We start from the raw sequence: 21,887 nt of genomic DNA, 5'->3' as shown, positions 1-21,887 counted from the left end.
AAAATGAAGTAAAAAATAAGTATATTTAAATTTTGTTCTATAATTATATAAAATATTGAAAATATTTAATAGTCTTTTTAATTAAAATAAAAAATATAATATTAGATAATATTAACTTGGCAGATGGCAGTAACGTTTATTATTAATAACTGATAAATATCAGTGATAAACAACGTGAATTTGTGTAATAAAAATATTCGTTTTGGAGAGTTTATTTTAACGAAACTCCATCCAGTTTGTAAAGCAAGATCACGTGGGAATAACGAGCTTGTCGTGGGTTTTGCGGGGGTAGTATAATTTTTTCTGTCGCCGGTCGTGTTTATGCACAAAAACTCATTGTCATTTGTGAAATGTGAAGACAATTTACAATTAGTTTAGTTATTGATTATTAATTTAAAGTTATTTTATTTTTTAGGATCAGTTTCTTTCTTCTTAGGTAAGTTATTGGTATATTTTCTAATTTGGTCTCTATTAATGTACAAAATATTTATTAATACTCAGCCTGAATGTAAATATTTAAGCTTAGTGTGCTATAAATAAATATAAGATGGGGTTTTAATCAAACATTTCAACACTAAATTCACCGGACAGTTACGTTATTGAAACCATCGTACATTCAATATACTGAATATGGTTCAATTACGTTTCGACACCGTCCACACGGAAATATAAACGAAAAACCTTTTCTCATGGGAACGTCGTCCCATCCGTACGTACGTTATTTAACTCCGCAGTAGATTTCCATCATGATTTGATTTAATATTGTCAAAAGGGTCCCTCTCGGTCGTATGCTACGTGAGAAGATATCAATCTACCAGAAAGAAGACGTGTTACGACTCCGTGTGTGTACATTGCTAAATGATTTACAGACCGCATCGATTTTTTCATGACCCGAATATTTTTTCATGGCTTCAATAATATATGAACGACGGAAAATGACTGAAACTAGTCGGAAATGGTCCGACTTCAGCGGCAACAACAGAGCTGTAAAGTATCATAAGAATCACCGGTCTTTGTTTATGTCAGACCCTTGAACAAAGAAGTTTCGGCAGGTTAAATATCATCGATCCGTTTCCTTTAGTTTTAGTGCTCATTATTCGGGAACGAGGCAATGGATGTGCTTTAAGGCCTTGCCCGAGTCTATTCCAAACGATCGTAAATTATAAATACTCCTTATCCACCGTTGCTCCCACCCGAAGAAACATAGAAATTATTCAGGAACTTATTAATAATGTACGCAGTACGTGCGTGGCGCAGACATAAATTTAAAAACACAATTAACAGCCACTCGAAAAAACGGTCACGGGCTAAACGAAATAATTTATAGTTGGGTTGGTGATAGTGTTTTATTTTATTTTGTTTCATTATTAATATTGCATTCACCAGTTTCGGTTGAGGTCGTAAAGCTCCGGATATTTTAAAGTTCGTGGATTAAAAGGGGGTCCATGCAAGTGCTAATTGTTTGCAATTAGTGGACTTATCTGATAGGGTTAAGATGCTTGTAACTGAATTAATCCAATTAGCACAATGGGAAATGCAAAATCTGGTCAGTGTTGAACGGTTTTTTCTTTTAAATAATCTTTCCACTTTCTTCCCTTCGAATATACTGACAAAATGTAAAAAAAAAAACAAAAAGTTTTAACCATATAAAACATTTATTCGTATTAGCAAGTCTGTAAAGATTTATGTTTTTTATTTGTTTAAAGTTAATTTTTATGGGGCCTAATTTCAGCATGTAAATTGTAATAAAACATACTGAAAGAAACAAAAGTAAAATAATAAAAAATTGTTAATTTTCATTCTATTTCAAAATTTTTAAATAATCCTTCTAAAATTTGAAGTTTAATATAATAATAAAAATATTTAAGTTATTTATTAGTATACATAATTAAAAATTTTATTGCCCCACTTAAAATAATCTAAAAAATCGTCTACTTCCATTTCAAGTAAAATGCTGAAAATGTACTACTACTAAATCTGGCAACACTGAATCATCTCCCGACCAGCACATGTGCGCAAGAACCAATGCGCATTTAAGAGGCGTGTCATTGTCTCCAACTTAGACTAACTTTAACAATAACTTTAGATTTATTACAAATGCTGCCACAAACTCATTTATGTTTAGATGTAAAAAATAATTAGTAGTAGAGTACTTATTCTCATCTTTGCTAATTACTTTTACTCATTAAGCTAATTACCTCCAATTTGGAAAAGGTATAGTAATAGAAACTTCCTTGTCTTTTAGTAGTTTACACCATTTAGATAAATGACAGAATGCATATAATAAATATTAAGTTCGAGCCTTTAAAAGGTATTGAATTTCGCTAAAAGCCCTGAAACTCCGGATATTTTAAGTTCAGGGATTTCCGTGTTAATTGTCGTTTACAATTAGTGGACTTTGCTCTAGTTTATCTGTTAGGGTTAAGATGGTTCTAACCGTATTAATCCAATTGATATAATGAGGAATTCAGAATCTGGTGCCAGTGAGATTAGAACGTGTGTGCAATAAACCAGTGCGCATTTAAGGGGCGTGTCGTTGTCCTATTTACAACTTAATTTAACTCATAATTATATTTATTGAAAAGACTACTAAAAACTCAAAAAGGGATTATATTAATTTATGTGTAAAAGCAAGTAGTAATAAAATACTTCAATTGGAGAAATGAATAGTTAGAAACTTCTTTGTTTTTTTAGTAAACGATTTAGGGAAGCAAGACGATAATAAGTGACGGAATGCAATAATAATAGAATCAAAAGCTAAAAGATGTCGAATTTCTCTAAAAGCCCTGAAACTTTGGATATCTTAACTTCAGGAATTAATGGAAATCACCGCACTAATTGTTTAATCCAATTAGTGGACTTTATTCAAGTTTATTGGTTAAAATGTTTGTAACTTGTACTAATCCAGTTAGCATAACGAGTAATGGCAAAATCTGGCACTTAGGAAAAAAACGTGTATGCGCAGGAAACTAGTGCACACTTAAGGGGCGTGTCTTTATGATATTTATAATTTGACTCTATCAATAACATAGATATACTTGTTGGAAAGTCTATCAAGGAAAGAATATTTAAATTTAAAGGCATAATAGCAATAATTTAAACATAAAAGCAATAAATATTAAAGTAATAAAGTACTTACTTTCTTTATCTTATTTAAGTTTTTTATTTACTTTTATTGATTAAGTTTATTATGAATTGTCTAGAAAAGAAGTTGTTCTTTGCATTTTTACTATTTTAGTGTTTAGATAAAAGGTGAAATAAACAAATCATAAAATGTGCGTAATAAATATAAAAAATTGGAGATGAGACTTTACCTGAAAGACGATAGACTTTGTTTTGCTAAAACTTTGTAATGCTTTGTTTCAATGTTATTTTTTTTGTTATGGAAATCAGTGTACTTTATTTTTCTATTAATGTTTATAATATGCTTGTAACTATGCTAATTCAAGCAAAATAAAGTGTAATGTGCGCAGTTAACTAGTGCGCATTTTAAGGGGCGTGTCATTGTTCTATTTACAACTTAAGTTAACTCTATCACATTATTATATATTATAATGGAAACACTACCGTAAACTCAAGATGGCATTAAATAAATTTACACATAAAAACGGTAATTAGTAATAAAATACTTAAATCATTAGCTTATTTAAATTAAGCTTTTGCTAACTGGTTTTAGTCATTACGTAAATTAACTCCAATGTAGTAATAGTGAGAAATTACCTTGTCTTTTAATAGTTTACACAATTTAAAGAAGCAAGACGATAATAAATGACGGAATGCAATAATAAATATCAAATTCGAAAGTTAGACTCAACCAAAAAGGTATCGAAATTCCCTAAAATCCCTGAATCTTTGGATATTTTAAATTCAGGAATTAAAGGATCACGGCATTAGTTATTTAATTCAATTAACATTACTCATTAGTAATGCTGAATTTGGCTTTTATGAGAGAAACACGTATGCGCACGAAACCAGTGCGCATGTAAGGGGCGTATCATTGTGCTATTTACAACATGAGTTGACTCTATCAATAACATAGTTATATTTGTTAGAAAGTCCACTATAAACTCAAGAGAATTTAATAATTAAAATATAAAAAGTAATAAAATACTTATATCTTTATATTATTAATGTTTTTTTTTAATTTGATTCATTCAATAAAATAACAATTATTTAAGAAAGGAAAAGTTGTAAGAAACTTATTTGCATTTTTATTACTTTACAATGTTTAAAAGAAAGAAAAAATTCGATAATAAATGATAAAATGTGTTTAATAAATATAAAAAACATTGGGGAACGAGATTCTACCTAAAAGACTTAAAATTCTGTGATACAAGTTACAATTATTTGAGCAATTAGTGGACTTTGCTTTATTTTTTCTATTATAATAGTAACTGTAAGTGTAATATGCGCAACAAACTAGTGCGCATTTTAAGGGGCGTTTCTTTGTTTTATTTACGGTTTATATTAACTATAGAACAGTTAGAAAAAATGTCATAAACTGAAGAGAGGTTTATTTAAATTCAAACGTAAAAACAGTAATTAGTAATAAAATACACACATCCTTATGTCATTTATGGTAAGTTTTTGTTAATTGGCTTTACTCATTACGCTAATTACCTCCAATTTGAGAAAGCAAAAGTTACAAGAAACATCATAGTTTTTTTTTGGTAGTTTTACACGGTTTAGAGAAGCAAGACGATAATAAATGACGGAATGCACATAATAAATATCGGTTTCGACTTTGAGATCCTACCTACAAGACATCGAATGTTGCGCGTCGTCGCCGACATTATTTACGGCGACTTTTTGTCCCGAAAATCGGCCAATTATCTTAAATATGCAAACAATTTGTCGTGGACAATGCACATAACAAATGCAGACGGCGGTCATTGATGCGCGTTCCCAGATGCGGTGCGGAGGCTGGGCGGCATCGAGATGAAATGTGCAGGGGGGCATTCACATCACCGGCCGGCGACGCGTCTTGGTTCACTTGTCGCCCACTCTGTCGGTGCCCGCTCAACTGACCGCTCAATCCCGAAACGCGCGGACGGTCCGGCGATTGTTCATCGGATGTGGTCCGGTCTGTCGCCCGCTTTTCATTTTTACCCCGTTCGAATTGATTTCGCGTTCACGAAAACATCAATTTATTTTGTTCGGGTCTTGTTCGGCGGGTTTATTAAGTTGTTACCGATGTGTCTGATGGGAATTTTGTTTGTAACAGATTAGGCTCGGCGACCAATAAATAATATGGGTTTTTATTGACTTTGATCAAGATTAAAAATAAATCAGTCAATCAATCAAATACATTATATAACAATAAAGATAAATTTACGAAGTATTGATAAAATAAATACTTAAGAGAAAGTAAAATATAAATAAATCTTGGCAATATTAAAGATAAATAAATGGCCCATGTTTTTATATTTTTATATATGAATTTTTTAAGAAATTTTGTTGTTTTTAAAAAATTTATATGTATTTCCTAATTACAGTACATTTACTATTTAATTGAATAAGATTTTTGTTGAATAATTTATACAATTATTATTTTTAAAACACACAACTTTAATTATTTATTATTTGGCAAATTGTAAATTTATAATTAAAAATCTATTTTGTTTGCGATAAGATAATTAAATTTAATAATTTAATAACTAAACTGAACAGCAAAATTTTTCAAATATAATACAGTGGTGGAAAAAAGTAAGGAATATTTATTTACTTTTTACAAATGTTATTTAATATTTTCCGTAATTTGTTGCAAATTTGAACAAATCTAATTTACTTCAAGGTTGACCCATTAATCACAATGATCAATCAACCTATGAATATGGTTTTTATTTATTTTTTAATTAAAAATCCATTTGGTTTACAAAAAAGTAACTCTGACTAAAATAATTATAATATTAGATTTATTAATAATAAGACAATGTCATAAACTTATATAAATAATTCAAAATAAATATTTCATGGGACAGAATTTTAGCATGTAAATTGTGATACTGAAAGAAATAAAATAAAATAATATAAAATAGTAATTTTAACAAATTTCCTTAAAATATAGACAAATCTTTATAATATTAATAATTCACTACATCTGTAATTTCAGTAAATTTGTATGTCAGTTCATTTAATTGAATTGGATTACTTTTTATTAGACAAATTCCAATATTTCCAATATTTATATAAAAATATTATAACTTAATAATGAGAGACAACTTGATTTTATTTTAATTTCTTGTAATAACTTTTCCTCAATAAAAATTAATTGTTATTTGCTATAAAATGTATTTTTAATACAATTCATCAGTTGAAGTGAATCTAGATTTTTCAAAAATGTCTCAGAAATATAGATTGATTTTGATAAATTGGGAGTAAACTAATGGTTTATGTTTTTATATTTTTTACATATTAATTTTAAATAAATTTTGCACTAAATGTATGTATCAATTCAATTAATTGAATACATTTTTACGCGTTTTTATTGGATAATTAATACAATTGTAATATTTATTGTAAACTGTACAGTTTGGTTAGTAGTTTATATTTGGCAAATTCCAAAATTAATATTATATTTTACCCCCTATTTATGAGGAACAATTAATAAAGTTTAATTTATTAAATATTGATACTTAAGTGTATTTTAAACATTTCAGATTTTACAATTCATCAGTTAATCCTAAAATATAGATAATCATGGTAATTTAATAATAAACTAATACCCTATGTTTATATATACTTTACATGTTTCAATAAATTTTGACAAATTTCATTTATAACATTTTATTGCTTAGTTATGAGACGTAATTTTATGTTTTTTTAGTTTAATGTGATAACTTTTTCTCAATAATTCTAAAATAATTAAGCTTATGAATTTAATAACTGATCTCAAAAGAAATATTTTTTGAATTTTTGAACAATATATATATATATATATATATATATATATATATAAATATCATGTAAACAAATATTCCAAGTTAATACATTTTTTTATTTTTAATTAATTAGTATTAAATTCTTTACTTTCTTATTCAAAAACAATTTTATTTTTTTAACTTTTCATATAATTTTATATAGGTAATTGTAAAGGTCACAATAAAGTAAAGTATTATTGTTGTACTAAACTTTATTGTTATTACTTTTGAAATATGTTTGTATAAAGTAAAAAAATGTGTATGTTTAAATTAGTTCATAAAGTTCATTATATCTTCTGCTGTTCAGAGAAATTTCTAAATTACTGTGAAAACTGTATATGTCTGAACAATGCAATATTACAAATGCTAATTTTATCATATTTCTGCCGTGCATTTTATTCTTTCTTGCAGAGTTATTTAAAACAATTAACAAACATAATTAAAAAGTAAAGAAATTAATTTGTATTTAATAATACACTAATAGTCCATGAATGTTTCAGTAAATTTTATTATTTTTTAAAATAATAAATATATTTAATGCTGTAAATTTACTTAAATAAATGTTTTCATGTTTTTGTTGTATAATTAATTTAATTTATGAGATTATTACCATTAAAATTGTTCGTATTACTTGAAATTAATTATTTTAATCTTAAAAATATATTCTTTAATAACACTACTTTAAAGAGTTTTAGAAACTTGTACGTAAAAATAAAATTTATATTTATGAATATTCTAGTATTCTATAAAAGTGATTTTTCTATGGGAATTTGCTCAATTTTTTTTAACTATTGTAAAAATACAATTAAATTTTCTTCTCTCTTTCATTATTTTTTAACTTTAAACCACGAATAATTACAGAGAACTAACATAGAGAGGCCTGTTTTTAACATTTTATGTTCATAGGCATTTATCTAGTATCAGGCATTCAATAAATGGAGACATTTAACTGAAAAATTAAATTTTTCTGTGTTTATTTACTGAAATATAATCACATAAAACAAATTCGCCCTTTGTTTTTACCTTTTAGCAGCTTTTATTTTATGTTTAAAACATTATTAGGAATAATACTAGTTTAATACAAATAAGTCACTTTACTGACGATATTGAAAAATGTGTGAGTGCTGAATTGAATGTATTTTTTTAATCCAATAATATGATACCTTTTTACTGTGGTAATTAAATTTTAGTCATAATTTTCACTTCATCATGTTTATCTATTTCTAAATTATGAACAATTGTTTTTAAGGGCATATTGGTACATATAGCACAGTAGTTTTTTAAAGTTTTTACAAAATTATCAATTATCTGGTTACTGAGAAAACCAATCAATCTTAAATAATAAAAAGTTTTCAAAATATAATTAGTTATCATTTATTATTTCTAGGAAAATCACAAAATTACTGAAATACGAAGAATTTATACTTTTATTTGTCCATGTTCCTCCTTATTTTGACTATAATTCATAATAAATTTATACGATTCAATATAAATAGAAAACGTACAATATTAATCAAAATTATTGAAATACGAAGAATTTATATTTTTATTTATCCACGTTCCTCCTTTTTTGACTACAATTCATAATAAATTTATACGATTCAATATAAATAGAAAACGTGCAATAATAATCGTGATTGATGCTGCAACGACGGCCCATCAATCGAATCAATTAATACAACAACAATCCGAAACACAGTTTCAATTCGAACTTCAAAGAAAACTCATAACAGTAATTCAACCGGACACAAATCGAATCGGCGTTATGTACGTGTAATACTCTCAGAAAATCTGATCCGGACCGGATAATCCGTCAGCGGCCGAGGTAGTTGTGTAAATCACTAATTAATATTCTAAATAAACAATAGAATGTGTACGGACCATTCAGCCGGCACAGTTATCCAACATCTCGTTGTTCGAACACGATTTACTCGGTACAATGTCCCGGTTAATTAATTTTTCCGAGCGCTACACAAAATTTTACATCGTCCATTCCCCCTTCGTAAATCGCCACTGTTTTTGTGTCGTACCTGAAAAAATTGTCGACTGTATCATATAGTTTTTATTTGTGCATAATTATCAGGAAATGTTAACGTTGTTATAATTGCACGCTGTGGCCGTAATGTCTATATATTTTCGAGCGGATGTCCCAACAATATGTGATTTATTTTCATTGTTAACGAAATTACAGGAAATTTCAAAAAATTGGTTTTATTCATGTGTATAAATAGTAACTAATTTTGATGTTAATCAAGCTGTGAAATAAGCTTTATATGCAACGATCGATGGGTTTTAATTTACTTTGTTTAAATATTAATTTTGTCGATTAAATTTTAACTGCACGGTTAAAAACAATAACAAACTCGTCAAATCCATTACAGCGGTTTGCAAATTTCAAATTTTTAATTATTGAAATTATTAGGGTAATTCTGGGACGCTGAACATGAAAATTACCGTAGTAATTTTTTTCATTTGGATGCATCATTCACCCAAATAATGGCTTCGGTTTATTATTTTACTTACGGTCTCCAGAACTAACGGAAGGCCAAATTGAGGTGACTAAGATGAAAAGGAGAATAAATTACGGGTCCAACGGTACATAATATGTTTCTATCTAAAGGAAAATTGCTGAATTACTTAAACTTTACGATTTTCTGTTACTTTCGTTATTTGTGCACTTATTTTAACAATTAAATCCAATAACCCAAGTTATATGTTTTTATGTGATAGTTTCTTTATTCAGTTACAAACTTCGAAGAATTACTTGAGATCTATTGCAAAATGGCCTGTCGCATTTGCTTCAAAATTCATTAATTAATTGAGTGAGGTTAACGACGAGTATAGAGAAAGGTTCCACCAGGACATCCTAACAATGGAACAATGAACCAAGGCTGAGGTATTAGTTTAGTACAAATAAGTCACTTTACTGACGATATTGAAAAATGTGTGAGTGTTGAATTGTTTGTATTTTTTTAAACCAAAACCAATCCAATAATATGATTCCTTTTTACTGTGTTAATTAAATTTTGGTGAAAATATTCACTTCATCATGTTTATCTATTTCTAAATTATGAACAAAGTTTTTAAGGGCATGTTGGTACATATAGCACAGTAGTTTTAAAAGTTTTTACAAAATTATCAATTATCTGATTACTGAGAAAACCAATCAATCTTAAATAATAAAAAGTTTTCAAAATATAATTAGTTATCATTTATTATTTCTAGGAAAATCACAAAATTACTGAAATACGAAGAATTTATATTTTTATTTATCCATGTTCCTTTTTTTACTATAATTCATAAGAAATTTATATATACGATTCAATATAAATAGAAAACGTGTAATATTAATTGTGATTGATGCTACGACAGCCCATTGGATGCATAATTCGCCCAAATAATGGCTTCGGCTTATTATTTTACTTACAGTCTCCAGAACAAACGGAAAGCTCAATTGAGGTGACTAAGATGAAAAGGGGAATAAATTACGGGTCCAACGGTACATAATATCTTTCTATCTAAAGTAAAATTACCGAATTACTTAAACTTTACTATTTTCAGTTACTTTCGTTATTTGTGCACTTATTTTAACAAGTTGTATGTTTTTATGTGATAGTTTCATTATTCAGTTACAAATTTCGAAGAATTACTTGAGATCTATTGCAAAATGGGCAGTCGCGTTTGCCTCAAAATTCATTACTTTTTTTTTTCCTCAAAAATTTGGCTGAGGTTAACGACGAGTATAGAGAAAGGTTCCACCAGGACATCCTAACAATGGAACAATAGTAGCGAAGCTGAGGTATTACTGTTGGTTGGGTATAAAATTATTTTATGTCTATTGTTGTAAATAAATTTTTGAATTTGATTTCTTGATTTTATATAAAAAATTTGGAAGAAAATTAAAATAACTGTCTAATTTAATGTTCTTATCCATTCATTGACTCCAACAATTCCAACACAATTAAGACAAATTTTATCTTCAGTCATTTGATTTTCTTTTCATAAGAACTTTAACCAAAACAGGAATAAAATAGAAAGAAAATATCAAAGCTTCAATGAATGACCATCAAAATCTACAAAGCCTCTAACAAAGTAAATAATTCCGTCACGACTGAAACATAAATAAAATATTAAAGATTCAAGGAAGACGAAATGATTAAAGATTATCATTGGTTTGAATATATGACCGATATAAAAATAAAAGTTTTTTCAAATGGGTGAAATTGAATTGAACTTGAGTCTTCTGATGTAACTCCATTTATATTCCAATTGTGATGATGACAAAATAAATGGATAATAAATAAAAGAATGTATATGATTCTCGTGTTCAGAACACCAGTATTACCCTAAAAATGTGTAAAATGAAATTTCTCTCACATATTGTTGTTGTAAAGTAGAGTTATTTATAAAACGCAATAAACCTCGTATTTTCAAACCGTTTCATCCAAACCAATATAACTTTGCTATATAAACAAGATCAAACTATTAATAAAATCACTTTTGTGTCTATTATTAGAATTATTAATTAGGTGTACTAGATTTAAATAATTTATTATTAAAAATCGTCTTTTGGCAATAGATATAAGGTCTGGATTGTCGTCATTTATGACGCATGGTTTTGTAATTGTTTTAAATTGTGGCGGATGCGCCGATCACTTTTTGTTTTCAGTTTGGATTCGTGTTACGCCGTTGTCGTTAAAGTATGCCGCTAATTAAATTCATGTTTACGTGTGAGCACTTGTTCAATCTGTGTTTAAGTGGTGAAAATTTCAAATTACCGATTTGTTTGGTTTATGCTGAGGTTTAATGCTGAGGTGCATGGCAAGTTTGTTTAATATTGGATACCGGAAAAGTAATTTACGTTTTTACCGTTCAACTTTGAAATAACGTATAGTTCTTTAAAGTAACTTTTGTTCAACAGAATAATCACGTTTATAATTCACAATTTTTTACCAACGTTCTACAAGCAAATTCGTGTCGTGGGGAAAAAGGGTGAACGTCAATTTTTATCTCCTTTTCAAAGTTAAACCGTTTATTTCGTGGAAAATTGAACAATGTCAAAAATAAATAATAATTGAAACTTATAACTAAAGTAACGAGCAATAAATTAAAAATGGAAAACGTACAACCAATAAATTCTTGTAAATTGAATAATTGACAAATCTATCTTGGTTCTCAATGAAAAAAGTATTCCCATTCATAAACTTTATTAACCAGTTTGATACGACTCACTTTACAAAGTTGTAAAATGTCTTTGTTAATATAAGTCTTCAGGGAAAACTGTCAAAATGAGTAATAAAGATAAGAAAGTACCAACGACCTAATAGAAAAAACGTCCCATTCTTCGAGTACAACTTACGATTTACTTTCCCGCAATATAAAAACTCCCTCCCCATAGGAAACCATTAATAGTCGTGCTTTTATTTAAATCGAAACGTATTTAAACATCTTCATGTGATCCGTTCGGGCCGTTGCAAGTGGAACTAAAACAGCGTACCTAATTGAAGTTGTCTTCAAGTTAGAAAATTGCCACGAGGGAGATACGACTCGAATTAATGAGTTTGTCCGTGTTTAATTGCCTGCAGGTAATAATTAGTACTTGGGAAACAAACATCGGTCTTTTGATACTGTACACCACCCGACTTTTATATGCTTTTGATTTAAAATAAACGTCAGTCTCGGCGTCGAATTAAATTGCGGACCTTCTGGGTGATCCGAACCCATTCGTTTGTCAATTTGCGTGGGATTAATTGTGATTGTTTAATGGAACGCGAGACGAAATAATATTGATGGGGCCAAAATTATTGGGCGCAAAAAAAACGCGGGCGTCTCATTTTTCATTTGAGCCTAAAGGATTACTTATTCCGCGCCGGTGAGTTTTGCTGAAATTATCAATAATTGGACGAAACACCCTTTTTTGTTTGTAAGATAATTTTAATAGGGCAAAAGAGAGACTATAAAAAAATTACTAATTTTTTGTAATTTTTACAAAAAATAAACCTCAGGTGTATATTATGTACATATGAATATCGCAGTACATTTTACATAAGCTCGTTTTTTTCTTTGTGTTAAATTTATTTTTTCATTTTAAATAAATTATAAATTTCAAAATAATTTCAATATTTAATTAAATATCATATCATTTAATTAAATAAATATGTACATGTTTTCGTTAAATAATTAATACAATACAAATTATACATGTATATTGTGATATGTACAGTTTGCATGGGAAAAAATATAAATAAATAAAATATGTTTTATTGTAACTTTGAAATATAATTTAATTTCTTTTTTAATTTTCTTTATTGTACAACTGTATTTTCTGAATATCTTTATTTTTGGTAATTTAATAAGAGACTATTAATAGTACATATTTGGACATTTTGTGGATAAATGTGTGTAAATGTAAATTTCTAACTGCCTCAAAATTGTTTTTATCGTGATATAAATTGTAAATTTCAATATTATTGCAATATTTAATTAACATCATTCTATTTAATTAACTAAATATTAACATGTTTTGTTAAATAATTAATACAATAGGAATTACGTTTAATCTATATAGTTTGCATGGAACAAAAACATGAGAATAATTAGTAATTATTTACTTATTTGGACAAACTGTACAATTTCTAAAAATATTTTATTCCTAAATTTTAGATTAAATCATATTTTTTTGAATATTTTTTGTTTTTGTTGTATATGTTATTATAAATAAACTTTAATAATGTAATAACAGACTATGTTAAAAGTACATGTATTAATATTTTTTATTACATGTACAGTGGTGGTCATTATTATAGCAACTTTTTAAAATGTTAAATATTTTATTCACGACTTCTTTATTTAATATGAATTGTTTAAATAATAATAATTTACTATTGTTGTTTTATTTGATTTTATAAAACTACTATATTCTTATTCTATAAAATGTTATATATATATATATATATATATATATATATATATATATATATATATATATATTTATATTTATATACATTTATTAAAAAAGTATCAGCTCTTCAATATAAATCAGTCTAAGGGGGTTAATGTTAGAAAAATGAAGCATTTCTCTTTGAGTATAATAAACTTTTTTTTTATAAATTAAATTTAAACTCGTCACTAAAAACTACTTATCCCCTCTGTTCTGTGGTCCAGTGAATAAAATACAAAGTAAGTCAAAATACTATTTTCACATTGACTTGAAGGTCTGGGGATAAATGAACCCTCATTCACTAACCATCTTCTTACAGCCCTTGAACTAATTTCAGCGAGTCTCATTTCCTTCAGATTTGCTTTATTTCAGTTGACGATATGATTGGATTGTTTTTTGACATTCGAATTATCCAGTTATCGATTTTCTTTCAAGTTTTTTGAACTCAGACAAATATTTTCGAAGCTACCATTTGGCCAGTTTCTCTAAATTTTTTAATAATACGGAAAACGATTGATTTATTTAGACGGAATCTTTTAGCCATCTCTTTTTATTATTCTCTGATTTGGAAACGTTGAATTATAATTTTTCTTACAGTTTTACTTCGACCAATGATTAAATAATTATTATAAGCAAAAAACCGCTATAGTAAATAATTTATTTAAATTCGCAGAGAGCAATGAAAGAACAAAATGTAAAAAATTGATATAATTTTGTCCACTGAAAAATACAAACGTATACAATTTTTAAAGGAAAAAGTTGTATAGTAAATACAACAATATCAGAAAAAACAAAGTACATTATAGGTACTGGTATCTAATTCAAGTAGTGTAACTTATTAATATATTTTAATAATAAGTTGCTATAATTATGGCCACCACTGTATGTGCGTTGAGGTAAATTTCTAATCGTCTTAAAATCGATTTTACCTTTACAAAAATTATTGCAATATTTAATTAAACACTATTTCATTTAATTAATTAAATATTTACATGTTTTTTTTAAATAATTAATACAATATGAATTATATATTATAGTCTGGGACAAAAAACATGAGTTTAGTCAGTTATTATTTGACATTTTTGGGGAAACTAAAAATTGTCTAAAAATTCAAATTTATAAAAATATTGTTTCTTCTAATCTTGGGATAAAGTTTAATTTTTCAATTATTTAATTTAATTAATTTGTGAATAATTTTATTCTTATTATTTGTAAAAAAATAAATAACTTTAGTAATTTAAAAATAGAACTTTAGAAATTTTCATTTGTCTTTATAAATGTATACGTTTAAATAAATATGCATAATATTGTCACTTATGCAGTATGTTTGATTACAACAATATGAGAATATAACTTTCTTAGTGGGTTTAGTTAAGTATTTATTAATATTTGAAAAAAATTCAAGGGTCAAAAGTAGAGCAAGTATAAAATAAAACAACCTTACACGTACATTTAGCCTTCCTTTGTTTAGTATCTTTTTTAATTAATCCATTATATTATACGGTTTGGTAGCTTTACTTATGAACCCCTTTAGAAATAAAAAGTTTTATAAAAACTATGTGAATAAGTATATCCATATAACATATAAACTGAAGTACAAAATGTTCAGACACATAATAACTAAAAAATTAATTTAATTCTTTTAATAATATGATTATTATGTTTTTAAATTTGTTGCTGTTGTCTGAGCTAACGTGTAAATTAAACAATTAAATACTAAATATATTTCAAAAATTATAGTTTATGGCTATTTTATATTACTCATGAACAGTTGAAAGATCTATAATATTTTATTATATTAAAGGGCAAAATTTGAGTTTATTAAACTTTGAAGTATCTAGTTCGTCAGATTTGCTTCTTACAATTCGATTCAACCTATACGTTTTTTAATTTGTTGCTGTTGTCTGAGCTAAAGTGTAAGTTAAACAATTAAATACTAAATATATCTCAAAAATTGTAGTTTATGGCTACTTTTGATTACTCAGGAACAATTGAAAGGTATATAGTATTTTATTATATTAAAGGGCAAAATTTGAGTTTATTAAACTTTGAAGTATCTACTTCGTCCCCTTTTGTTTATTACCCATTCAACCTTTACGTAATTGAATATTGAATACTATTTAACCTCCTTGCAATCAAAATTTTTTTTTGAACGTTGCATTAAATTATTAGTTCCAAAACGACGTCTTTCATGAGCTGCAAACTGCAAGATTATAAAAATATTTTATCTCTAAATTTTGGGATAAATTAGACTTTCTGAATATTTTTATTTTTGTGATTTGCAACAAAATAATAATAATAATATTTTAATAACAGATTAAAAGTAAAATTGTAAATTTTTAAATCACTTATTATATCATTATATGTTTTTGTAGCATGAAAGTACTCTAATTAAATGTTCGTAATCTTTTCTTGTATTCTAAACCTCTGTAGGGTGGTGCGGAAAGCAATTACGTCACGCATCTTTGAACCCCAAATTCATTAGAGCACATTTACAAATAAAAAACCTCTTAATACACGTAATACACTTGGCACAAACGAACACACAAACGCATAAATTAGACCGCCAACTTCCCGAATTGCATCCGAACTTTCGGGACATTAAGGTCGCCAAGGTCGCCGACGTCCCCGTGGCGAAGGGGGTCGCGAACGCCTCCGGCACCCGTAATTGGCGGTGTTCCGTGCGTCTAATTGGTTCCGCGGAATGACTTTAATTAGGCAGCGGGCCGCCGCCACATCAAACGCCAACCCGAAACGGGACCGGGACAGGAATGCGTCCCGTCCGCCGTCGGACATTGTTGCGCCGAACTTTTATTTTTCGCCTCGTTTTTTTTCTCCGTCCCGGCGTTTTCTCGTGTCTTCGGGCGTGTGTGAACGACGTACGGCGCGCACCCGTCCGTTATTTATTGCCGTGCCAGTCTTCCCGCCGGTTCCATCGTGCTTTCCCATCGTCGACGGTTCGTGTACGTGGAAATTGGGCTTTTTTTTAGGTTGCGGCGTTTTATTGCGGTTTTATTATGGAAAATTGCCGGCGGCCGGGCCCGAAGACGAATGTTGGGGGATATCGTTAAATCGTAAGTACGCTAGAAGAAAGTGTCCGTCAATGTTTTAGTAACGGTGCCTTAACGTGGCGGGTTCCTTTCATTTATTAATGTGTAATTAGATGTCTGGATAAATTTACGCGTTTGCGTTTTATCACTTTAAAAGGTTTTTATGGTTAACGGAAATTTCTGTTTAGCGTATGGGGACTTCCGTTTTTACACACTTGTATTTATTTATCTTCTCCGTAGTTGATAAATTCATTATTTCCTTTCTTTATTACGATGTATTTTGTTATTTTTAATTTTATATCAAAATATTTTAAATTTGTTGAAATATTTTATAGATTTATTTAAAATTATGATTAAAATAAATATCTATATATTGTAAAATAGTATCTTTTAGTATAAGATGTCTTAAATTTGTTGGTTTTACCAAATATAAGTCACCAAATAAGAAAAAAAAATGAATTTTGATATTTTTATCCGGTTGTACAGTATCCTCAAAAAGTGACATTTGACAGACTTCAAAAATGAATCATATAATATACATCTTTAACAAATAATAAAAATAAATGTATCTCCTTAATATTTCGAGATACAATTTTAGAAAAAAAAGTTTTCCAAAAATATATAATTTATGATTTATTAAATTATTAAATTTCGAGATATTTGATGTGATATCTAAAAAATATGGAAAATATTATTTTTCATATATAATTATGTCAAAGCTATCAAATATAAAAAACTAACATAATTTAATTATTGATAATTTGTTTAAAAATTGATATTTATGTCACAGGTATGTCACATAACATTTGATTTTTAAAAAGCAAATTAAATATCTCAATAAAATATTATCAACAATTTTTTTTATTTTTAAATTGTATATTCTGTAAAATATAGTCACACATTTTGATATTTGTGGATTTAAATATGTGAAATATCTTGAAAAATAAACATTTAACAGACTTTCCAAAATTGATTTATTAAGTTATCTTTAGATAAGATTAAGGTATTTCTGATATCTTTCGAGATATTTGAAGTTATATCTGAAAAATATGGAAAATATTATTTTTCACAGAAGTTAAGGTTACTAAATATGATATTTGACAAATGTATTATTAACATCGTTGATTTTATGGTATGGGTATTTATGTCACAAGTTTTTGTAGTGAACATAAAATTTTGATTTTTAAAGAGCAAATAAAATATATCAAAAAATTTTTTATACTTAACGTACTGTCATAAAATTTAGTCTGTACACACAACAAATATTAATAACTTTTTTTTATCTGAAAAAATATATCTCCTCTACCTTTCGAGACTGTTAAAATGCTATAAACAATTAAGCTTTCCAAGAGTATATAAATTTATAATTTATTAAATTATTTTAAGCCAAGATTTTGCAATATTTTTAATAAATGTCTAATAACAACTTTTTGTGATCTCCTTGATATTTCGACATATGTATTCAGAATGTTAGAAAAGTCTTCCAAAAATGTATAATATATGATGTCAAAAAACTTTTTATTCTTAACATATATTTTCTGTAAAATTTTGTCATTACATTAATATTTCAACCCATTCATGATACTTGTCAAATAATTATTAAGGAATTGGTATCTTCTTCTGGGTCCTGAGATCCTATATATAGGTCCTGAGATAATATATAAAAATATTATTTTGTTTTTGACATCAGAAAACAATATAGTAATACTTTTATTTGTTTATTTCCATAAACTGAATTAGTTAACCAATAAAGAATGAAGGAGATATTTTTTTAAATAATGTAAAAAAGTACTCATTAATCAAATTTATTTTTAAAACCAACTACTGAAATATTTGATGATTATTAACAATAACCATCATATTTGAACTTTAATACATATTAATAAATGAATTTTTAATTAAATTATTCAGTAAATTTTTATGGAGTTATTATATATAAATATAATAGTGTTAACTTTTTACAAAATAATTCCCATATAACGTATAAAAATATATAAAACCTTTTCATTTCAAACAGAAATCGTAATTGAATTTGTCTTTAAAATGCAACAAAAATTATATATATATATATATATATATATATATATATATATATATATATATATCCAAAAATACGTAATTTATGATATATTAAATTATCTTTAGCTACCAAATATAATATTTAACAAAGGAATTATTAATTATTATTATTATTAGAATTTGTCATATTTAACACTTATTTCCTCTATGTTTTACAGACATTATATAAAGGTACTTAACTTTTCTTTTCTTTTTCTCCTTCGTACCACATATAAAATTTAATAATTACAGAATTTTTCAAGTTGATGTTAAGAACCAGAAATAATATTGTATAAAAAATTTAATTTACATTAAATGTGTTCTTTGTCTTTAGACTGATTGAATTGAACTTATTTAAATAAGAATTTAATAAAACAATAGATTAAAGAACATAAAAAACTGTCATTCAAAAAGATTTTCTTTTGAAATTAACTACTGAAGTATTAGATGATCATTATTAATAACCATCGTGTATGAGTTTATGTATCTGATTTTATGGGATACAATATAAGGAAACTAGAATTTTTAAATAAAGGATTCAGGATATTTTTATGGAGTTACTACTTATAAATATAATAATGGTAACTTTTTACGAGTTAATTCACATAAAACTTTTATTTAATAAGTCAGGACATGTATAATAATTTTATTTGACTATGCCTGTTCATGAGTGCTTGTCCAGAATTTTTCATATATTATATATAAATTTATAATATATTAATAATAAACTAATATATAAACCACATTTAATTAATGTATATATGTTTATTTATTTAAAAATAAAAACTTTTAATAAAATATACGAATGTTTTTAGAATAAAATTCATAAAATAAGAATACTTGATTTTCATAAAACATATTTAAAGCGACAATATTGAACAAGAAAATTATGAATCTATTACACTCAATTGATTTGAAAACTTATTGAAACAAAATTATGCTTCATAAATTATTAATGAGGAATATTTTTCTTTCAATAAAAAATATAGTTAAAATTTCTGTAAAACTGTAATAAAATCCCAATATCTCAGTATCTTTGTCAGTATTTAATTTAAGAATTTAATTAATTATTTTAAATAATAATTAATTATAATGACCTGACTTCAGAATGCTTTTATAAAATTATTTATTATTTATCTAAAAAGGTAAAATATGAGAAAAGTATTTGTCTATCTTCCTACGATTCTTTGATTAAGAAATTTATCTTTCTTTGTGTTACATTCAATTAATCTGTGAACTTTGAAGAGAAACTTAGTTGTAAAATTTGTTGTTACTACTTTTAATTAATTCTTCATTTAATTTAGTTTTTCCCGTCGAGTTTCGATAAGAAGTGTCGGCCTTGATAAAAAATAGAATACAAAAAGTGTCTATTGCAAAGATTAAAGAAAAAATGATCATATCTAAAAAACCACTTCGTAACAAGCTTTGTCATAAAAAGTTTGTTCATACCAACACGAAAAGTCAATTTTAATAAAAAAACAACAAAAAATGTTTCAGTCCCATTGAAAATAATCCTCGAATCTCTTCAGGTAACGTTCGTCTCGCCCATTTAACGGCGATGATCATCCCCCAGGTTAGCACTTTTCCGGACCTATTTACCGGATAAGCCCTTTCAGTTTGCATGTGTGACGTGCGGATGTGCGACATCGCAGCCCCTCCCCCCTTTCACCCCGTATCCCTGCACACAGTGACTGTCGCATTAACTCTGCCGAAATTAGATTAAAACATTAGGGAAATTGCGAAGGTGCCAGAGTGTGTAACCTCGCAGTCACGGCTCAGATACGTGGATGTCATCCCCCCATTGTTCTAAATTACGGGCGACGAAATGAGAGAGCCCCGTCCAGGATAAGAACAGTAATGGAACGCAGGTAGACGATAATGCCGCGACTGAGACGGAGAGACTAATGAATTGCAAATGTTTTTATAAAAAATTCAGGCCCGTAATACAGTCGTAAAGCCGAAAAAGATGAAGGACGAGATGGAGCCTTAAAGTGTGGATTAAAATCATCGGCGGTGTACGGCTCCGGTTAATCGCACTTTCGCTGGAATGATTGCCGTGATTTACGTTGTGACTTTCCATTAATTCGCGACTTTGTGTTGTACGGGGTGTCCTTAAATTACGACGGCAATAACTAACTGCAGGTTCATGAAGATGAAGTGTTGACTTCAAATAGTGTAAACACTGTTCAGTATTTATTCGTTTCACTTTTGGTATGTTTCACTTTTACTAACTTTGGTCATTCAAGTCAGTTTGAAAGAGGGTGAAATGTTGAGAAGTAATTGTAAAAATTAACAAACTGGTTAACCAGAGTCGATATACTATCTGGAATTGGAGAACGTGCTATGAAGAAGGTTGTGGCCACTCGTTTACAGAAGAAGGAACTTCCATCTTAGAGTGACCAGTTTGTTCTTCCTTCATCAATCCAACATTGTCATCAAAGATCAGAGTGGTGTAGAGAACGAGAACTTTGGGATGTGTATTTTGTTTAGCAATCTATGAAGTGTTTCCAAATTGTGAGAAAAATTTGTCATAGTCATTAGGATGAACTCTGAACCAATTAAACACCTGTAGAACGTCATAGATAGGGAACATCAAAATTCAACTTGTCCTTCATAGATTTGGGCAGATCTTTATGGTCTAGTAAAGATGACATGATACCTAAGAAAGAAATTAATCATCTCATTGGATCATCATCATCATCGTCCTACTCTTAGTTTAGTTAGTTTAAAAAAATGATCTGATCAATATATTTAACATTTTTATGTTATTTTTTAATAATTTAGTATTCAAAGCTGTATAAAATAATAAACAAATAAATTGTCATCAAATGTCAACTTCGGAGGCTCACAGCTTCAGAAGGAGGAACGTTTTACAGAACTTTTTTACAATGAATCGCCCTAATTTGTTCTTTGAATCTA

At 27.5% G+C, this 21,887-nt stretch overlaps 1 protein-coding gene across 6 annotated transcripts in view; it reads left to right on the top strand.

The window, feature by feature from the left end:
* LOC109601623 (alpha-mannosidase 2) overlaps positions 1-21,887 on the top strand; it is a 118,995-nt gene that overhangs the window by 73,134 nt on the left and 23,974 nt on the right. For 4 of the 6 annotated variants that reach the window (XM_049966944.1, XM_049966942.1, XM_049966943.1 and 1 more), the window contains one exon: positions 416-436. The exons of 1 other annotated variant lie outside the window; for it this stretch is intronic. The gene's annotated coding sequence lies outside the window, so the exon portion shown is untranslated. Of the gene's footprint in view, positions 1-415; positions 437-16,815; positions 16,935-21,887 lie in introns of those variants that run through there. One more of the 6 variants, XM_020017875.2, reaches the window with a different exon arrangement.

The sequence above is a fragment of the Aethina tumida genome, chromosome 4 (genome assembly GCF_024364675.1).
Source record: "Aethina tumida isolate Nest 87 chromosome 4, icAetTumi1.1, whole genome shotgun sequence".
NCBI classification, from domain to species: Eukaryota; Metazoa; Arthropoda; class Insecta; order Coleoptera; family Nitidulidae; genus Aethina; species Aethina tumida.
The sequence above is the reverse complement of the archived record's forward strand: the minus strand, read 5'-3'. Positions and strand labels throughout refer to the sequence as shown.